Source organism: Marmota marmota, unplaced genomic scaffold (genome assembly GCF_001458135.2).
Source record: "Marmota marmota marmota unplaced genomic scaffold, marMar, whole genome shotgun sequence".
NCBI lineage: Eukaryota > Metazoa > Chordata > Mammalia > Rodentia > Sciuridae > Marmota > Marmota marmota.
In genome coordinates, this window is record NW_026000211.1 from 23913099 (window position 1) to 23932614 (window position 19516).

Below are 19516 nucleotides of genomic sequence, written 5' to 3' on the forward strand. Positions count from 1 at the left end.
ACGACATTTTAAAAAGATAATTTTAACTTCTGTGCTTAGAAGACTCACATATGGAAGAACGTTGAAGCAGGAGATCTGATTGGGATCTTCATTGCCTGACCCAGGCAAGAAATGATGAACAATTTATCAAGATGTTAGATGTTAGAAGTGATAATAAAGGATCAGATTCCAGATATGTTTCAGGCAATAAAACTGCCTGGTAACTGGAAATAGGATGGAAGAGAAAGAAGTGTCAAAGAGGAACTGTAAGGTTTGAGGGACATAATGAATAAAAGGGTAGAGTTGCTATCAAATAAGCTAGTAAAGAGCTGCTTATGAAGTCACTTTGGGAAGATCAGCAGTTCACTCTGGATGTGGTGACTTTGAGGAAATTATCATACATCCAAGTAAAGATTTCAATAAAAACCTTGAGTATGTGAATCTGGCCAAGAAATTCAGCCTGGAGATATACATTTGTTGTTTTATACTGATCATTCCTATACATGTAACAGCAAAGTGATATAGATAATATTTTCCCATGGCTTTATGAGTAGGATTGGTGATTTCAATAGAGTTTTGATTCAGTAGAGTATTTATTATATGCTAGATACTGTACTAGGCATGAGAGAAAGAAATTAAGAAATATGGTATAATTTTAGCCTACTCACAGAACCTGAGGTCTGTCCAAGGGCAAAATGCCATCATGTGCATTTATCTCAATCCTAAAAGGCACATATCATTACCAGCATTGCTTTATTGGCAATTATAGCCAATATTGCATCATTACAGTGACGGAAACCAAGGAGGTGAAAAGAGTTGAGATGACATGGCGAAGTCTGCATGGTGCAGGACTTAGCCAGGACTTACAACTCCTGGCTGCATCACTCCTGTTTCCCTACATCCACTCATATGTCCGGAAAGTGAATGGCAAGGTGCAGAGGTTCTAGGAGAAAGACACAAATGAGGAGATGAAAGAATACCTTAACTATTTGAGCATATCTCATTAGCTAGCCCAGAATCGACTGCTGCACAGAGTCATCTCTCAGTGAGACTGCAAAGTTTCCCTTCTCTGTGGATTTATATGAAAGCTATCTGACTAAATCAGTTTAGACCAATCCTAAATAGAGTTGAGGAAATGTCTAGATAATTTACAGAAGTTGTTTCTCACCTACAAATCAATGAAAATTTATTGTGTAGCTTCCCTAATTTATATTTCCAATCAGAGAACTTCCAGGTCTTTACATTCTTTTATGTAAGTCTTTTTGTAACAAAGAAAGTAATACATGGAGGAAAATCATTTGGCTTGGATAATGTATGACCTATGAGTTCTGATGGTCTATATGCAATAGATTATTTCACATTTCTATATACTTCAAAATCAATCCAGTTCAAAATTTATGCTAAGATTGATGTATATGTGTATGTTATATATCATGTTTCCATATATTGTTTTCTAGGAATCAGTTTTTACAGAATATAGTTTTAATCAAAGTATCACTTTTAATTCTCATTTATATTTTCCAAAACATCAAGAGAAAGAAATAATGCACCAATAAAACAATATGAAAAAAGGAAGAAAAAGAATTTTGTTCATGTCAAGAAAAAATAGCAAGTTAAGGCTTACTACAGAGAACCATAATGATGTGTTTATAATATAAATGAGGGAAAATAATATTAAAAATAATAAAACTTTGTCTTAAATCATGAAATTAAATCTTGCAAATCTTTCTATTTCAAGTAAAATTATTTATAAGTATTCTGACAAAATTAAAGTCACTAGTAACTGAGAATTTCTTAAGTTTAATATTGCCCCTAGATTTTACTTAAATATATTTTTCAAGTTGATAGCAGAACATTCATTCAATACATTCCCGTGCCAACTTATGTAAACCAACCATAAATGAGGAAACCTTTTTCTTCCCATGGAAAGAGAAAAGGAACTATTATTTCTAGTTTTATTTACCAAGGCTATTGACTGTTATTCAAATAATACCTGCAAAAAAGTGACTTACTATTAAAAGAGACTGAAACTATTTTTAAAATATGGCTAAAACACAAGAAAGAAAATAATGTCTGTAAAACTATATATAAAATAAAGCACATCTACATGACCAGATGGAATTGTTACCATGGGTTTGAAACTGGTTCCAAAGCATCCTAAAACTCACATTTAGTCTAATGTTTGGTTTTTGCAAACCAATGGAGGCTACACAGACAAGAAAATTTTAAGAATTAAAAAAAAATCAGATAAAATAGGGAAATTATCAATCCAGACAAGGAAATTGCTATTTCAGAGAATTCAATATAAAATCATAAAGCTGGAAAGATTTTTATTGAATCCTTCTGACATATAAAGGACTCTACCTTCATAATGATAATTCATATTTCTGTTTAAAACTCTTCAGGGAGTCTCTCTAGCCATCCTTAAGGGTCCTCATTTCAGTTAAAACCAATAACTCTTTAAAAATCTCTGAAAAGTATTCACAAATAAACTGTTAATATTCTTCAGTGATCCTTAGTACATATCAAAACAGGGCAGGCAAATGGCAGGAAATCAATAAATGTTAGTTGAATGGTTACATGAACGAATTTATTTGCATCAATAATAAGCTGAATTTTATTAGTTTGGGAAAAGTAGAATATATTAAAAGGCAGAGGTTTTCCAAATGAAAGAAAGAATTTAACAGATACCTCTAAGATGAAGAACTATAAAGACAAACATGAAAAAAAATGGAAATCATTCTAGAGATTCTAGCAATAGTTAAATTGTATTGAATTTTTTCTAATTTATATGCTACTATACAATTCCATAAATTATTTAACTGATAATTTCTGTTTTCTAAATTTCAAGACAGTAATGAAAATTACCTAAAGTATTTATTTATAAGACCCCACAATACTTTAGTTCCATTGTATTATCCCTGAGTCAAAAAGTACTTCAATCTTCAAAATTCTATCTTTTCTACTCCTGTATAAAATTCTAATCATTGCAAAATGGGTGTCCTATTTTTAATACTGTAAATATTTCTTTATGTAAAAAAAGTTTTGTAAGGCTGAGGTTGTGGCTCAATGGTAGAGCACTTGCCTTGCACATGCAAGGCCCTGGGTTCGATCCTCAGCACCATATAAAAATAAGTAAATAAAGTTATTGTGTCCAGCTACAACTAAAAAATAAATTTATAAAAAAAGTTTTGTGAATTTCTGGATGTCTCTAAAGCTGATAAAAATGGATAATGTATTTAAGTCTATTTTTAACATGCCTTTTCTTTTTCAGCCTCCAGTGATTACTTTGGGGGAGACCCTGAGACCCTTGAAAGCCCCCAGTCAGGGCAAAAGACCTAGAGTTCAAGTGACTGAAGAGCTTGGAAGGAAAAAGATCAAGCAGAGTAGAGAGAGGGATGGAGGAGAGAGGAACTTGAAGAGGTGCTTATCCTAGGATATAAGGGAACTGAAGGAAAGAACAAATCAAAGGAGGCAAGAGGAGGAGAGGGAGGAATAGAAGGATGAGAAAGGGGAGGTCTTAGAGATGCTAGCCTGGGGTTTTCCCAAAGAGACCAGTGGAATCAAAACTATCCTTAGCAAAATTACTCTAACAAGAAGGAGCTGGGGTAGCAAAGCAGGAGGGATTCCAAAAGAGGGGTCTGGTCAGCTAAGAAGATCTCAAGAGAAGCAGGATGAAACAGAAGTCTCACAAAGGGCAGGGAAAACATTGTAGCCTATAAGTCAGGGAATGATCCCCACTTAAGACAGAAAGCCAGGAAGAAAGATTTCCAACCCAGGAGGTGTCTTTCAAAAGAAACCTGATGCTAATGCAGTTTTAGAGACAATAGTCAAAATGATCAAGTCAGACTTTGTCCTGACCAACTTCACTAGATGTTTTCCTAGAACAGTGTTTCAGGAGTCAGTCACCAGTGACCTCTGACCATTCAGTGAGGGGTGAAGGCAGATTCTCCAAAGATGCCCACTTGAAAATGGGAGCACCATAATTGATAAAAAAAAAAATAAAATTACCCGTTCATTTGTTTAAAATGGTAGGAAAGACATTATTGAAGAAATTCTATCATGACAAATATACGGATCACTACAATGGAGTGTTGCAGTCGGGGAGAGAGACTGAGCTCCACAACAAATATTGCAAGGAGGAGTGGTTGTTTGTAGACAAGGAGCAGGGTTGGATCCTTGAATAGAAAATTGCTAAGAGGAAAGAAACATCAGGGTTAAGGAGGAATGCTAGCAAAACCAATGTAGTAGGATTCTTAATGAAGGCAAGCCAGGGAGATCAGACATCACCCAGTGGTAGAAACTGAAAAACCCAATTAAATATTGCAGGTGAAAGATTCTGGCTAAACTGTCTTAGCAGGATTCTTGTTAACTCAGGACAATGCAGAGATAAAGGTGGAAGCCCAGAAGGGCATAGTTGAGAAGAACGTTCAGAAGAGGCTCATTAGAATCTGGTCAAGGACAGAATCTCTGACACCTTCCACTCTCACTATGAGCCACTTTGCACAAGGCCTTGTGGTCTTGTTGTTCCACTCCCCATGGCCTCCTGAGAAAGCCTGACTACACCCTGAATGCTCAGCCTTGCCCAGCCCAGCTCTGTCACTCTTCAAAATCTACCTCTGCTTTTGCAAAGAAAGAAGAGGGAAACAGGATGATGAAAGAGGAAATAGTAATTGTATTCTACAAAATTATAATCTACTTCCTTTTTCAAGAGTGGAGAAAGTTGTCTCAGATTTTTAAAAAATTCAAAATTGCAATATCATAGATTCCATGTCAGAGTATAAAATTATCCTAAAATCAACATTAGGAGCCTCTGTCAGTCTCTAAAATATTCTATACCCACCCTATTTAATTGCCTACTTATTTCATTTTCTAATTGAGATGCATAAACAATTCCCTTTACTCCCATTTTTCTAAATTAGTAAAGATTGTTTTTCATCTGCTGTAAATGTCCCACAGACAAGGTATTAAATGTGTGAGAGCTGACACCTATAAACCTGAAAGAAGAAAGCTGAGCCCTTTAAAAAGTGAGAAAGGGAGAAGATTGCTATAAGACACAAGTCCTGGAAATCCTCAGTTTGCAGATAGGTGAGTTAATGATCATTTTTTATCTCAGCTGGAACCATCCTGTACTTGCAATTTATTATGCAGGCAATTACCAGTAATAAGAAGCTTCACCAGAAACACAGCAACTACTTTTTCAAGACTATTTTAAATTATAACAGCAATGGTTACCTGTCCGGAAATTAATAGATGACTGGCAACAGGAATATGTTAACAAGCAGAGTTTAAAGACCAGAGAATTTTATAAAGTTCTTTCTGTGTTACAGTCTTGGGGGGGGGGGATCAATAAACTGTGAAAAGAGAGACAAATAGATCAACAGCGGTGATTAAGGTGCATGCTGTTCTCACTCACGTGTTATTAACCCATAGATTTATTAGTGCGATTTGAAATACCATCCACTCCCCATGCAGGAAATGGCTTAATTATAAGGTTAGAGCACAGAAAACTAGCTCCACATTCCTACGTTTTCTTTCCAATCCTTTACTGCCCTCTTATGGAACCGACATAGGCCCCTGGTCCTTGGATCCTGATTTTTCACAACTTGTTTCAGTCTTATTGTCAGGAAAATAGAAGAGTTTGGGAAGTTATAAGAAAACAAGTACCATATACCACACTGTGGTCTCTGAAATCCACCTTAGCCAAGAACTTACTAGAGAATGCTATTTACATTTACAAAAACATGTGTGGTTACCAGAGTTCTGAAACTTGTCATGACCATTGCTATTATTGAGTGAATCTGTATACCGAGGCTATCATCAACATAAAAAGGCTTTTTAGTATACTTCTAATACTTACGTTGCAAAGAGGTGGTTTGAAATATGATGCTATTCCTACCAGATCAGTTTCAAAGAGTGTGAAGTAGAAAGCCCATCCCAGTAGACTTCCAAAACAGCAGTATTTGGAGTTTGAAATATATAAGATTGCAGGGAAGTCGTCAAGTATGTACATCTTGTGCAGTTTATGTGGATAGAAAATCATAATGAAAATAGAGGAAGATGAGTGCAGTGCAGGACATATCTGTTTTATTTCTTGTTGTATGATATATGCACTTATTATCATAAGCTATAAGATGCAATGATCGCATCAATCACCTCAGCAGCCTACACAGTACACACAATGTGCTGCTTATGCTATAAAATAAAATAAAGCTATTAATTTCTTTGCCTCGGTCAATGAGCCAAGACCGTGAAAATGAATTGTCATTGTAAACACTTGCTAATATCACCCCACTAATATTTGTTAAAATATGTGAGGATGGCAAGTCAAAACATGTGAACTCTTGATTTTCCCCACACAGCAGTTGGCCTCAGATGATTCCCCTTCACTGATTTTTTTCCATCTCAAAAATTCTAACATGAGAAGTAACTCCAAGCAGGGAAAGGAGAAAAAAAAAAGTCAAAAGCCAACACTGCTATTTGTGATGTATATAATTCTGAGTCACTTCAGCACCACTTGCTCATGTAGACAAAGAAACAAGTTCCATTGATTCCTACTAGTCTAACCTAGTACTGTTTCCTTTAGGAATTAATGAAAACCAATCATTTCCTGCATTATAACGACTCTGTCTCCCCAACAGCAGTGCATTCATTGCTGCATTTTGGAAGTCTACTTGAAGTTCATAGTTCTTCTACTAATACTGTGATGAATATTTGGTACAGCATAATAAAATAACCTACAAATTATAATTTCACTTTCTGCTCTGTATAATTATAATTACTTCCCTTAGGAATACAGGGGAGCCTTTTGTCAATTTGCTAACCCTTATTTTTTTTTCAAATGGAGCAATAAACAGATTTGAGATGAAGGATTTTGAGTGAAGAGTGTTTAAATCACTCATGTGCAGAGGCTAAAAATAGCAACAGGAGCAACAGCGTTTGAAATACAGAGAAACCCAGATGGATACTCAGATACCTGTGGTTTCGGCACCTCTCAAGAAAGTAAGTTTTTGTAAAAAGTTATCTCACGGCTTCATGTTCAACAATAAGAGCAGCTAATGTCTACTGAATCTCCAAATGGGCCAGGCTTCCTATTAGCAATGGTAATTTACATTACCATATTTAATAGCCCAGCTACGTGTTGGAGCAAATATTGTTATTGTCCCAATAGTATAGATAAAGAAAGTAAACTTAGCAAGTTTGTTTCTACACAGAGTTATTATGGTGAGAGGTTAGTGTAATCATCATTTAAATTGTCTTCCCATTCCTGTTTCTATGCATTCACTTCTACCCCTCAGAAGGAAGAAACCATAACCAAGAAGTAGTAAAATCTAATATTTAAAATAACGAGAGAGTCTAATTTAGGATGGCTCAACTTACCATATTTTGACCTTACAATAGTGTGAGAGTGATACACATTCAAGATAAACTACTTTGAATTTTGAATTTTGACCTTTTCCCAATACTTCTTTTATGATGCTGGATAGTGGCAATGAGCTACAGCTTCCCATCAGCCACGTGGCCACAAGGTGAGCAACTCATACATTACAGTGTTATGTGTTGTGAAACTATGGGATTTGGTAGGTTAAACACTTTCAAACTTTTGATATTTTTCAACTTACAATGAGCTGACAGGAATGTCAAGGTGCACCTGTGCCTATAAACATACAGCTGAATTTCTTTGAAGCCTCTTAAATATACAGTGCAGTATGGGTGGGAGACACCATTGGAGCATAGAAACCAATGGGTTGGACCAACTTCAAACATCCTACACCTAGAATGAAGAACAGGGATGAGATAACATGGGAAAACATAAACACCTTTCTGCAACACCTGTGTATTACCTCAGCTGTCCAAGGCACCTGTCAACCTCAATGATCTTTACAGAGAGTTAGAATAATGGAAGAAGAAAATTGTAGATACCATAGGAAAAATGATAGGACTCCTTGGTAGTATATGTTATATAATTAACAAAAGGACCCCCTGAATTCATGGGAAGAAGTTAAGGTAGTGGGTTTCTTATTGAATTACAAGAACATAAAACAAAACTTTTTAGTTTCTTTATTACTAAAAAAATTATCCAGTTACTTTTGCTGAAAAACAAATCACCCCAGGGCTTCAGGCAGAATCATCATTTTCCCACAATTTGCAAAAATGACAAGCAAAATGAAAATGAGAGAGGCACCTACTGTGTGTTCTCTAAGCCTTTTAGAAAACAGAATTGTTCCTTTGGTCACACACATGGGAATGTAGAAAAAAAGTAATGTTTTCGACATGAAAAAGAGACACTGTTCAAAAGGGAATGCCCCACTAACACTACAGTACCAAAACTGAAGATGATAATATCACCAGGCATTCTGTCAGCATTGTTGTAAACAAATCAGCTAAGGGCAAGATTCTTGCCAAGAGAACTAGTGTACATATTGAGAATATTAAGCAATCTGATAGCCAAGAGAGCCTGCTCAAAGTGTGAAGGAAAATGACCAGAAAAAGGAAAAAGACGAGGAGAAAAGATATGTGGATTCAGCTCACTCCACCCAGGGGAACACTTTGCAAGAACCTATAGAAAAGAGCCTGAGCCACTGGAAACCAACCAGTATAAATCCATGGCACAATTAGTGTAAAACATAAAATTAAAAAAATGTTAGATGGTTAAAAATTTGTTGGTTAAAGCTTTTATGGCTTCCATGGGTCAGATATTTGGAGATAACTGGGCTAGGTGGCTAGGGTCTTCCTAGAGCTCAGAGTACAGGTGAGACTGTACTGGGCACAGTCTCTTCTGAATGGGCACCTCTGGGCACCTCTCTTCAGACTCTCAAGCCCCCTCCATCTGGCCCATGTGCACTAACTTGGATTTCCTTAAGCTTAGCATCATCAGGGCAGATGCTTACATGGCAGTAAAGGTTAAATATTCTAGGAGGTAAAATGGAAGCTGCATCACCATTCATGACCAAGCTTAGAAGTCATGCAATGACAATTGTGTCACAAGCCAGTCTATTAGTCTACCCAGATTCAAGAGGAGGGAATTTAGATTCCTTCCTCATGGAGAGTGGCAAGGTTCTAAGACAGCCCATGGCATAATAGCTATTGTTGCTTCAATCTCTGGAAAAAATCCAACCTTCCACAGGCTATTATTTTCACTGTCAAAGTTATGGTAGACCAAGACATATGCGTTATAGATAAATGAATAAAAGGACCATTATACATACCTTTGCAATCACCACAACAACTCCCCATTTTCCAGATTTACTTATCCCTTTTCTTCCACTATATTACATAGATGTTGCTATTTACAGCATAGATAAGTTCTCTCATTCTATCTATTATTATCTATTATTGAACTTCTTCCTTCATTATCCTAAGTCTGGGAGTCCTCTCAACCCAAGATTTTGTACTTTTCCTCTTTACTATCTCTTTAGACATATCATCCACAATTTCTCCTCCATGACTTGAAAATCTATTTTACTGACATAACCTTTCTCCTAAGCCCAAGATACAATTTTCAAACTCAATATTGAATATCTATAACTGAAAGTTTCAGCAGTATTTAACACTCAATATATTCCCTTAATAAGGTCCTTCTTTTGATTGTCCTTTCTTTATTGACATCCCTATTTCTGTAATAATTCAGAAAGTTATGCCAAAATTCTATGTAGGACATCTCATCCACTTTGCTACCAAAATTTCATTTAGCCAGTTTCTAAGTCCTGTCATTTATTTCTGCAACCACTCATAGATATATCCATCACTGTTCATTCCTATGGCTAATAGAAAGGGGTAAATTATGTGTTCTAACACAAAAAAGACTGTCATTTTCTTCCCAGTAGTTTTTTACCACTAACATCTCCCATCTAACCCATCCTATTATATTACAATCAGTCTAAACATTCAAAAACACCCTGTTCATTAGGTGACATTGCTGCTCAATATTCTTCAATGATCTTCCTTGTATCTTAAGTAGAATCTTTCATGCACTTTATTCTACAGTTCTACTTTATATTTTACTTCTTTATACATCTAACACAAATAATTTTAACTTCTTTAAATTTATTCCAAATTCTCCAACCATAAGTCATTTCTTCCATTTGGTACACCCAATACTTCTACCTGCAGTTCAATTGCCACCATGTGCATGACTGCTTCCCTGAAATAGTGAGATGTAATATTATAACCTAATCATTATTAATTCATGTATATATTTATTCAATAAATATTAATAAAGGTCCAGCTCTGTTCCGGGCATGATTCTAGAACAAAGAATAAGGCTAGGATAAAAAGCAAGATTTTGTTTCCTTAGAGCTGATGTTCTAGTTTGAAATGGGATGAGAAAGAGACAAACCATAAACTAACAAATTAATAAGCAACGTAATTCTTAATAACAAAGAGTATAGTGAAGAAAACATGGTTATTTAAGCATTACTAAGGTGGACAGGGGACTACTTTAAGTAGGAAATGACAGAAAACTTCTCCATGGAGATGATATTTGTGCCAAGGCGAGATTGTCACAGAAATAAGATCACAGGGCTAGGCATGTGGCACATGCCTGCAATCCCAGCAACTCCGGAGGCTGAGGCAGGATCAAGACCAACCTCAGCAATTAAGCCAGGCCCTAAGCAATTTAGTAAGACCCTGTCTCAAAATAAAAAATAAAAAGGTGCTGGGGATGTGCCTCAGTGGTTAAGCACTCTGTGTTCAATTCCCACTACCAAGAAAGAAAAGGAAAGAAAGGAGACAGCCAATCAAAGATCATTGTACAAATGAATGTAGGAAGAAAGAACAAGTGTAATGACCTTAGCCTGCATTTACTATGTTTAAGTTTGCAGTACTGGGTAAAGAAAACAATAACAACAACAGAACAGTATACCTGGAGAGCAATGATTAAGGAAGAGAAGATTGCAAGAAGGTGGTAGTGGTTAGACATGTATATTAGTCAGGTAGGTCTTCCATGACAAAGTTCTACAGGCTAGGTAGCTTAAAAAACAGATATTTTCTTTATCTATCTATCCATAATCTTTCTATCAATTCTGGAGGGCAAAAGTTCAAGATCAAAGTATTGGCAGGGTTTGTGTTGAGTTTCCTTTGGTGGTAAGTGGATGCCTTCTCCTCCCACATGGTCTTCCTTCTGTGTGTGTCTGTGAGCTAGTTTCCTCTTCTTATAAGGACACAACTCATATTGATTGAAAGCCCTAGTGAACACATTTTAATTCCCTCTTTAAAGATTCCATCTCCAAATACAGCTATATTCTGAGAGGCTGTTTAGGACGGCAACATATGAATTTGGGGACAAGTTGTCCAATTTAGACCATAACAAAATGGTGTATTGACATTTCAGCCATCATAAAACATGTCCATTGTATTCCAAATGATGTGAGGGAGTCAGATAATCTGATGTACATGTTTTAAAGAAGACTGCGGCTACTGTGTAGAAAATAAGCAAGAACAAAAGCACAAAGACTAGCCAGTAGTCTATTGAGAGAGTCCAAATGAGAACTGATACAAGCCAATTTCTTCAAACTCTGCTTTTGCAAGAGTTTAAATTCCCAATTTAAAATGATTCAGTTTAGGATTTTTCACCTTTAGAATGATGCAAAAAAATAAAAATTTAAAAAATTATATATATATATATATATATATATATATATATATATACACATATACATACATATATTATATATATATATATATATATATATATACACACACACACATTCAGTAGAAACCATATATCAAATTCTAAAATTTGATCTTTTCCTGAGCTAGCAATATGCACTAGAACACTCTTTTGCAATGCTGTGCAGTAGCATTGAGCAGCAGCTCTCAGTCAGTCATGCAATCATGAAGGTAAACAGTACCTACAGTTCACTTAATTGCTGTATGCATCCTTTACTATAATGAAAACTCTTAGGAAGAATAACTTTACAAAGAAAATAAGTTCCTTTAGTTCATAGTTAAGGAGATTCAAAGACATGGCACTGACATCAGTTCATCTCTGGTAAGGGCACTTTTGAATATATCACATCAAGTTGGGAGCATTTGAGAGAGGAAGAGATCACATCTCTAAACAAGAAACAGAGAGACTGTTTAATGAGGGAGTGCCCACAACCAATCTAAAGATCTCCTACTAGGTGTCCCCAGGCCTTAAATTTCCACACTGTCTCCCAAACCACCACCCTTGGAACCAGCATCCCAATACCTGAACCTTGGAGGACAAACCACATTCAAACTACAGCATTTGCCAAGTTATAACGTCCACATGGTCAGGTGTATTGAATGAATTTTCAACTTGTGATATTTTCAACTTGCAGTGGTTTAACAAAATCCTCTATAAGTTAAGGATCATCTGTACAATCAAATCCTGATGAAAAAATATTAGAGATATGATCCATGCAGTATTTCTTTATTAGGCTTTTCATTACCAATTTTTATAAAATGACTTCTTTATCAAATGTGGAAGAACAAATTTCAAGGTAATACAAACAACTGGTACTTTAGTATCATATGACTTTACACTTCTTCAAAATACCATGTTTCTTCATCTTTAAAAAGAGAAGTTTACATTGAATGATCTAAAAAGTTTTTTTTTTTTCTACTTCTAAAATTATAGATTTGAGCTGGCTTAAAAAAAAAAAAGAAGAAGAATTATAGTTCTTGGAATGTCAAGCCCAAAACTATTTGAGACATAGTCTATGAATGTTTTAATCAGTTTAATATCAAATCTAAACGTTTTAGACCAGGAGTTCAGAGATAACCTTGAATTAAAATGAATACCTTTCAAGAAATCTGTGGAGATCATTATAAGCCATTGTTTCAGTCTCACAGAGAAGAGGCTTTTTACAGCTTTTTAGTTTATCATTGTTCAGTTCCTGAATCTGAAATGGACCCTTCAGACTCATCCCTCAACATATCAAAGGCTATGCCTGTTTTTAGACTTACATCTTGTCCAGACCATTAAAATCCCATTCACAATCACAGACTTGACAATCATGACTAGTCACTCATCTTTCAAAACTGTCTCATAAAGACAAATTGCAGTCTTCTTCCCAACTGTACTTCTGTCCCCTGATGGTACTGCATTCTGAGAAAGCCTACCCATTTCCACAAGGCTACACTCACCCTTACCTTATGACCTCTCCATTTCTGATTATATCAGCCAACAAATTCAAAATTGATGAAATGCAAACAGTACTCATTAAACCATTAATTTCATTGGCCTGAAAAACCCTCATACCACATTAATAGCAAAAAGCTATCCACTTCCCTTCCCCATAGTCATCAGCTAGTCCCCAAAGCCAGCATGCAGAAAGGAACACTAATAATATTGTCACATAGGTGCCACTTGGGTTAGTGACTTATTTCAGAGACCTATTCTACTTCTGAGGAAAGATTTGGCTGATTAGACAACTCCCTCCTCAGGAAAAATACTGCCTGTCATTTATCCCTTTATTCTACAACCAGTGTATCTTGACATTAGATACAATGACATTACAAGGCTTTTAGATAATATAAGCTTTTTTCTGTTGTTGATTCAATTGTTTGCACTACAGTTTCTCATTATTGTCCTGCACCAGACACTGTGAATCTTTCCTGGATGACCATAGCCCAGAAAATGCTCTTACTGAATAATAGTGATGGTCAGCAATCAGAAGTGATTGGTCCCAATTGAGTTCTTGTATAAATGCAGAAACCACACATGGAGACTAACTATAGAAATATTAATGAGTACTCTCAAAGCCTATTGCAAGAAAGTAGAGGTGAACCCAGATGGAATTTGATAGGAAGAATCAAAACTCAAATGTGCTGTTTTCAATGCCTGTTTAACATAGATTTTGCATCATGCTCTACCCAGAACCAGCACCAAATGGGTTTTTATGGTATGAGGCATGGCAGGTTTTCTCTTTCTTCTCACTTAAGTAAATACTAATGTATTTACTCTTCCCTTCCACTATTGTCTGTGGATTTTATTTTTCAAATTTGCAAGGCAAGAACCCAGAAAGTAATTGGTGAAGTGGGAATCTAATCTCATCTCAAAACTCCAGTTTCATTACTACATGTATAACCTTAATTCCTGGTCAGAATTCCTGTCCAGCCTCCTGTTCTATTCTGGTCAATCATAGAAGTCTCCTCAGATAAACTTCTTTGGTTCCACAGCAAGTTCTAAGCACCCTGTTTCTTGTTGCCTAAGCCTTCATCTGTGCAGTTTTGCAGCATTAGGCATAAAAGATATTCCTAATGAAAGCATGGGATCGCAAGTTCAAAGCCAGTCTTTGCAATTTAGCGTGGCCCTAAGCAACTTAGTGAGACCCTATCTTAAAATTTAAAAAAATAAAAATGGCCAGGGATGTAGCTCAGTGGTTAAGTATCCCTGGGTTCAATTCCTGGGGAAGGAAGGGAGGGATGAAGGGAGGAAGGGAGGGATGAAGGGAGGGAGGGAGAGGAAGGAAGGGTCCGTTATACTGTNGAGGAAGGGAGGGAGAGCTCTAATGGGCTGGGGATGTTGCTCAGTGGTTAAACACTCTTGGGTTCACTGACTTCCCATTACCAAAGAGAGAGAGAGAAAAAAAAAAAATCTCTCTCATGGGCAGGGGATATGGCTCAGTGATAGAGAAATTGCCTAGCATGCATGAAGCCTGGGTTCAATCCCCCGCATCACAAAACAAAAAAATAAAAATATCTGTCATGATGAAGAAGAGCCATTGAAATCGATTGCAAAATAAAGAGGAAAACCTTCTGCTATAATTCTCTAGAATACCCAAAGATGTCTTTATCCCATTTCTTCCAACTTTCCTAATCTCTCTTTTGACCAGAGATTCATCCCATCTCCTGTAATATTGACATTTGAAAAGAGAATAGGAGAAGGCAAAAAAGGGATTCTGGCTTTCTTCACATCACATATTCACATAAGGACAAGACACTTTTACCCTTTCTTTGTATTTCCAAATTTCAATTATTATAGACATTTTCAAAATTATTCATCCTTAACATATTTAATTTATGTGACCACTTCCCTTCTACTACTACTTATCTTCCATATCTACCAAACTCCTCCCTAAACAAGTTGAAATGTGAACACAGGCACAATCATCCCCGGGTCCTTTAAAGATCTGTGTCCAGAAAACTCAAGAACCATAAATTCTATCATTAAAAAACAACTGATTAATTCAATAGCTTTTCCTCTTTCATTGAATTAATCAGTTGATTATCACAATGAGATAGTGATGGGAAGAGGGTGAAGATAGGAAACTATCATCTATTGAGTGCTATCATAGCCAAAAACTGGGATCAGCTTTTTATCACATTGTCTTATTTAATCCTCAAACAAGTTGGCAGAGATTTCTTCATCCTCATTTTATGAGGGAAAAGAAGACTTATAAAAATAAGAAAATTGCCCAAGTTCACATAAATAATAAGGAGTAGAGATGAATAATTAAGCTCAGGTACCTTGTTTGCTAATTTTGTACCTCAAAACACCACTTACCAAATAATGAGGAACGTATGTTAATATTTTTTAAGTACCCAGGGAAGACTTTTCTGGCTACATTTCTTTGTCTCAGTCTTCTATCTTCCTGCCAGCCTTGGTTCATGATCCTTAATAAGCCCCAATCTGAAGAAGCTAAGATGAACTAAAACCAGCCCCCACTAGACAATGAAAAAGCTGCCTGAATATAGAACATCACTGAGATAAGAGGCATTAGTTAAGTTCTTTGCTCAATATGAGTTTTATGAATAGATGAATGAGTGAACAGGATGAGACTGATTAGAGTCTCTGATACAGTTAATGCAAAAACATGCTTAAATCAAAGAAAAATATTATCTTTCTTAAAATCTATAATTTCTTGCTTAGCTTCTTTTCCTCTTCTGAAAATAGCTGGTGAAGGGTTATTCTACCCACATCAAGGAGAGGCAACAGAGGACTTCAGTCCATAGACACTCCTACTACCTCCCTTGATGTTCAAGGGCCTCACCCTTCATGTTCTTCTGACTTTCCAAGCAGTAAATAGGGTCATGTACGCCAGGAAGAGATACTGAGTCATTGGAATCTGGCAAAAAGTGGTCAATTCTGGTGTAACATGATCTCTTTTATATTTTAGAGATATTTGCCTGGTAAGGTCATAGTAAGGTCACATATATGGAAATTAAAAAGGCTGAAAATAGAAAAGCCACATCTGACCTTTTCTCACTGCAAAAAACAAAGCTAGAGGTCTGTTTGTGAGTATATAGTTTATTTGGGGGAAGGGACCCCAAGGAATAGACACAGCAGATTTGGGAAAAGTGAAAGAGGAAAAGTTAATCTGAGAATGTGCTATTTAGTAGGTTACCACATGTGCCACTGGGAGTCTATCCTACTGATGTCTTGAGATATCAGAAAACTTTCTCTGGAAGAGAATGTTAATTCTTTTGCACTTCCAGATTTGTTCATGAACCAGCATCAATTGACTAGACTCTTGCAGGAATTCCAAACAGCAGCAGTGGGAGAGTACAAGGGAAGAAAACAAAAGATATGTGGTGCAGTTGAATGAAGAGCTATCAGACTACACCTACATGCAGCTAATTGCCTCTGCAATAACAGTGGAAGAAAGAGAATGTAAAATAAATATTTAAAAAATGGTCAACACTATTTGTCCTTTGCACTGCTTGGTTCTGTTTGTGTCCTATATTAAGCCCCAGTTCATCACCGAACCTTAAGGCTGGTGTGTTCATGATCTGTGCAAAAGATAAGAAGATACTACTAAGATTTACAATGGATAAGAATCCCAATTCCAACACAGAACCAGTTTTTCCATCCAGATTGCCTCTCCCTCACCCAACACTCCAACCAATACTTTATCCCTATGGAGCTAAAGTCCACAATTGTTTTATTCTTGACTACAGAAGCTGTTAATTGCCCATACACAATTATCACTGTTCATGAAGGCAAAAAAAAAAATAATCACCCCCAATGAATATTCTAGTTTCTAAAGAAAACCTTTCTCATTCCATTTTGTATCAGTCAACCCTAGAATGTCACAGTAATCAGGATCAACTTTTTTGTCTTTATCTCTTAAAAAAAAAAAAAACTTAGCCAATAGTTATAAGTGAAGGTTTAGTGGAATGTTTATTGTCACCCCAAAATGAACATTGTAGCTTCAGGTTCAGTGAAACTGCCACACCCATGAGTCATGAGGATTCCAATCTAGCAAAATTTAATATTGTAGGGACACAAGCGATAAATTCCAAAAATGCTTCACTGGAAGTAATGACTAAAAGGCCAAACCCCTTAGATTCTGGACAGAGCACCACACATTGGTGATATAATACAAATTAGAAGATTGCATCCCCAACACCATATGGAGTTGTCTTTGTCCTGGCACATTAATTAAGCCTTTAATAGACCATTCCATTATTTTATTGGGCCAGCTGCTTCAGGGTGATGCAGTATATGGTTGGATCATTGAATCTTATGGTGATGTACCCATTGTTGCACCTCTTTCAAAACAAAAGGGGTCTGAAACAATGTTAAGCAAGATTCCATATCAATAAATCAGGCATTTGTAAATTATTGGATGGCATTCCTTACAGAGACACTTTAGGAAATATAAGTACATACAAAATAATCATAAATTCCACTGAGAACAATATGCTGTCTTCTCCAGTCGCTAAATGGCCAACGTGAAAGCAAAGTGCCAGATAGAAGGCCCAGTGTCAGTGTCTGTTGCAGGCAGGCTGTACTTTACCAAAGGCACATTTCAGATTCTGTTGGACACAGTCATGGCCTCCATCACTGCTGTCACTCTATTCATGGGACCATTGCCCAAGTACTAGATTAACTTAGGAAAGAGGCTGACTGAATTTCACAGGTTAGGTCATTCTATTGTCCTATCCAGCTGGTTGCTGAATACCTCCTCTGTAATAAATGTTTTCTAAGCAGACATTAATGTGATGTGGGAAGATTTATGTGCTCCGTACCCACTCACATGGTCCATCCACCTGCTTCTGCTCTAAACTTCTTTCTTTTTTAAATATCTGTTTAGTTCTGGATGGACACAATACCTTTAGCTATCTATTTATTTGGTTTTTGTTGTTGTTGTTGTTGTTGTTATTGTTTATTTTTGTGCAGTGATGGGATCAAACCCAGTGCTTCACACATGCTAGACAAGCACTCTACCACTGAGCCACAACCCCAGCCCCTGCTCCAAGCTTCTTTATCTTAGATCTTCTGGTGTATTTATTCTAAGTCCTATAACAAAGCAGCTGAACCATTTGCTAACGTCTTGTAATCTATGATATTCAATTTCCATCCATTTCTCCCTCCATACAAGGAAAAAAAAAACAAGTGAACTACTTGCAGTTTGATTTCCTGGGAGAATTTCCCCTCTTTAATGTCCTTAAAGACATTCTCCTCATGTGGCACCATAATTGGCAGCAGCACGATTTTAGCTACAGTAAGACATTGAGCCAAACAATGTGAAATGCACCCAATTTGTTCTACTTCTATTAATTGTACTAATTGACCATAGGGAACACTTCATGAGTCCACAGGTGACAGTTGCAGAAGAGGCATTGGTGCAACAGAGGGAATCCAGGACACTTGTCATGCAACTTCCTATGCCCCCAACCTGCTTATATCTATTCCTGAAAAAAACATTTGCTCTGAACAGTGTGCATATAATATTGAATATGCCACTGTCACATCTTCCCAATCTCAGGAAACTATGGATTTGAAACTATCCAAATGATGATGAACAACTCAAATTTCATACTCAATTGATATTCCATGGCCAGACGGTCAGTGTACTGGGGTCTAGAAGGATGACAAGGATATTTTTTAAATATCAAGCAGTCATCCTTTGCTGTAGCATGTTTTGCTTCAGAAACTTTGGGGACTATGTTGTGACCCATCATGCAGCATCACTGTCCATTATGACTACCTCTGGCAATACCAGTTCTGTTGATAGGCAGCTTTCATCACAACCTGGACTCACATCACTGCCTCTCTTGCTCTGAACCACACAAGAGTTTGCAGCATCCCAAGTAATCCAGTAAGTGTAAGAATAGACATGTGTAAGAATAGACATGTGAAGATCTCACTAATATACCCACAGTATGTTTTACTTCTTGCTTATCAAATATGATACTATCAATTGATATAATGAAGGAACATGATGTTTTGCAGATACTTAAGAGGTTACATGAAGGTTTTAATTGTCTCATTGCACATTTGTTGGAACAGAGACAAGCTCTCACAGGCAACCCAACCAGCAGGGGCAGAGAGGACCCAGCATAAGCATGTGTATGACTAAGTGAGATAAAAGCTTGCAACTGGAGACCATGATAGTTGAAGCACAAAAATGGCTCAAGAAAATGTGAGATAGAACCTAAAATTGCCATAAACAGTCATCTAGCATATAATTGCAATATTTTAGCATTCCATAAAAAGCTGAGCTAAGGTAATGTGAAAGATGTGATGAAAAGGGAATAGTTTCAGTAAGTACTGACAAGGAAGCTGTTAGGCAAAATAAAAGGCAACTAAAATACCATTGCCTAAATTTTTTCTGTCAGA